We start from the raw sequence: 3,491 nt of genomic DNA, 5'->3' as shown, positions 1-3,491 counted from the left end.
CTTTAAATGACCCTTTGAGGATATTCCTTTTTCAAAACTTTTCCCTCGGTCTCACAAAATCGGTTGACTGAGTTTAAATTATGTAGCTTCAACAGTTTCGTAGCGCACTACGAAACTGCTGAGCGTTAGGCATCCTCTTCAGCAGTTTCGTAGCGCGCTACGAAACTGCTGGGTAATTCCAAAAACACAGTTTCAACCCAAAATCTGACTGTCTTCAAGTAACAAGGAAGAAGAGATGTATGCCAATCATTGGCAATGAAGACAAAATCCTCCCCATAAGGTTCACTAAAGTGTTCACTGCTTGAGAGATTAAGAATCCCTGGAGCTTCAATAGTTGTCTGACATAAGAGGCTAAAACGAAGTTCATTGTCTTGCTAGTCCACCCCAGTATGTCAGATTTTTAGCGTTAAAGAAAAATATATCAGGGCCTTTTTCAGTATAATGTTTCAGACTTCATGACAAGACCTATGAACACAATTCAAATAAATATTTGTTGTTGTCTCTAGCCCTGCGTAACCTCTTTGCTGCAGGAGTTTCTGCCTCAACTTCTGCAGCCTCATCTTTTACTGATCTTGAAATTGAAGAAGATGATACCAACCCACAACTGAACTGAACCAATAGGCTGTCACCCAAGCGACTACCGAGAAAAAAAATGCATCTCCAACTGTGCATATGCATGATGCTAAGCTAGAGGCTTTGGATTTTGAGAGTTCCAATCTCTGGACAGTCCTCCCATCATAAACCAAAGAAAGCAACAAAAGATTCCCTGTTTTTGTTGAGAACAGTGCCACATCACTTGATATCCAGGTCGCATGAGCACAATCAAGCTCCACATCAATATTTGACCTTGGCATCTCTGAGCTGCCTTCAGTAGTCATTGTGAAATCATTTAATGCCAGTGCACAAGATACAGACTGGCTGTGATAATGAAGACTGTTGGCACATATTACAAGCACACCACCAATAGGAGAAGGCACCACAAGAAGCTTATAGGCATCATGTGGAAGGTTAGGAGCAGACCAAATAAGAGGATGCTGCTTTAAAGTCATGCTGATGCTAAGTGCTGAAATTGTGCATGTGTGATGCTTCCAGGCTAGGCACCCTGCCCATGTAGGCTCCCTCTCATGAAGTATGACCATCACAGGTTCTATATATCCATGAATAAATGTGAAGTCCTTCACGTGTTTCATATCCAAATCGTGCACATTAACAATGTATGACGATTCAATATGCACAGAAACAGTACCACCAGAACCACTAGCTTCGTCATCTCCAACAAGTCCATAACCAGCCTGGGCAGCTTTAAGTATTATCATTTGAGAATCATATATAAGCACACCACTGCACCTGCCCTATCGTGTCCTTCAAAATAATGCAATGAGCTGGTGCATAGGCCGTGGATTGAATCATTAGCTTTGCAGATTCAGATGCATGGCTACTTGAACCCTTGTGATATACCGTCCACATTCCTTTGCAACCCGCCAATTCAACCTCAGTGATTAGTTCTGGACGGATAGATTGTTGAAGCACACATAACGAACCATTCTTTCCATGACCAGAACAACCTACCAGTTCATAGTTGCTTTGTTTTGCAACACCTGTTGCGTTAAGGTCTGCATTCAATCGCAATCCAGATGTGAAGTCTTTCAATGGACCAACATTAACCAATGAATCTCTTACGGCAAACTACATAACCTCCTGATTTTGAGCCTGCATCCGCCATGTCAATTGCTGCAAGAAGTAATTGCTTTTGCAGAAAAGCACATTTCGTTATATCCTCCGCACTCTTTTTACTTTTCACATTTTCATCTTTCCAAATGATACCAGTGCCAGAAATGAGAAATGCCAGAACCAGCATTGCTACAACCACCACAATTAAGGTAAATCACACATTCTCCAGTACATCCCTTATTTTCCCGAGAATTGTCTTCGGTTTTGGATTCCAGACCATTTACTGCCCTCGATGAGCTACTCTCACTGGTTGTGCGTTGATACCCACTGCTCATTGGATTACATGGTAGCTTCCGCTCTGGTATTTGAGAACACAGAAGTGAAACAATTACTCCTGTTATTTTCTCAATCCAATCCATACGATCTATTTCACTCTCTGCTTGGCGGTGATCAATTTTATTTGCCAGTTGTCATCTGTAAGGGGTGCCATTTGACCCAGTAATACCAATTTTGTCCATATCTTGAGAAATATAAGCCTAAAAGCCCAATATCGATAGAGAAGAAAAACGGGACTTTCATCCACAGGAAACTGCAAAGGCACTGACACCAAACCTTTATAATTAAAAAATTGATATTCAGAATTTAAAATATTTTTTCTTGAGTGATAACAATTTGATCAATCTATCCTCGATGGAGATGAAATTATTTCAGAACAAAATCACTTGAATTGATGTACATTAGATACATTTCCAAGTGATGGAGACAAGGTTCCATTATATAGTTTTGGAGATGTCTATAAGAGCTAGTTGAAATCCAAAAATGAGGGAATTATTTTAATTTGATGGAGCATTATTTTGAATTAAAATTCAAAATATTTGAAGGCAAAATCCCTTTCTTTTAATTTCAAAATAAATTTTAGAAACCTCCACAAAAACCCTTATGCTATGAAATTACCTAATTTATCTTTTAGAGAAGACTTTTGATTAATAATAGGTTGCCACATCATCCATTGTTTTGGGGCTTTTGGCCACAAGGTGGGTGCTTCATGTTCAAACAAGCATATCTCTCAAACTGTGTGGACTCTCATAGTGTGCCATATATCATTGCAACCTAAAATCTCAATACACTTGGAGCTTCTAAGGTTTCTAGTGTTACTTGTACTTGTAGCATTCAATTGATGCAATTTATGACATATATTAAGAGTGTTCCAGAACCTGACATCAATGACAACACATTAAAAAATTCTCCCCTTTGTAATTGATGGAAACACATGATTCTCATGCAAGAACTACTCCCCCTAACTTCATGTGTCTAATCTTCTTCTCCTAATTTCTCCCCCCCTTTGACATCAATGGAAGAGGGTGACTCCATTGATAAGGTTTGTGCTTTTCTATTTTTGTAAAATACCGTTGCTCCCCCTCACGTGCTATACCTTTCACAAATTTCCAAAAATGAGAATTTCTACAATTTTTCTCTACAAACATGTTATTCTGCAAACTATATAATCTACCCTCAATGCTGACAATTGCTTCACATCTACCATATATGAACCTATCAAGGATAGATCTTCAAAAGTACAACCACTTCTATAAAGACTCACCCTCTTAAAAGTTCATAGGATAGGGAGTCATCATGTTGGATTCTTCATAATAATGTATGAAACAACTCTTTAGCATGATCATCTTGAACCATGTCATCATCCATTGCAGATTCATCATGATTTTTTTGACCTAGAAAAGCTTGAAACCATCACTACAGATACATTTTCATTTACTTAATCTTCTTCCTTCTGCTTTCTTCTTCAAATCTTATTGTACCTC

At 38.6% G+C, this 3,491-nt stretch overlaps 1 pseudogene; it reads right to left on the bottom strand.

The window, feature by feature from the left end:
- Positions 1–563: 563 nt before the first annotated feature.
- On the bottom strand, positions 564–1,316 carry LOC149191596 (cleavage and polyadenylation specificity factor subunit 1 pseudogene; annotated as a pseudogene).
- Between the last annotated feature and the right edge of the window lie 2,175 nt (positions 1,317–3,491).

This window comes from Pinus tabuliformis, chromosome 2_2 (assembly GCF_031772625.1).
Source record: "Pinus tabuliformis cultivar Carrire ecotype Pingquan chromosome 2_2, CPIR1, whole genome shotgun sequence".
NCBI lineage: Eukaryota > Viridiplantae > Streptophyta > Pinopsida > Pinales > Pinaceae > Pinus > Pinus tabuliformis.
This window is presented reverse-complemented; position numbering and strand designations above follow the sequence as displayed.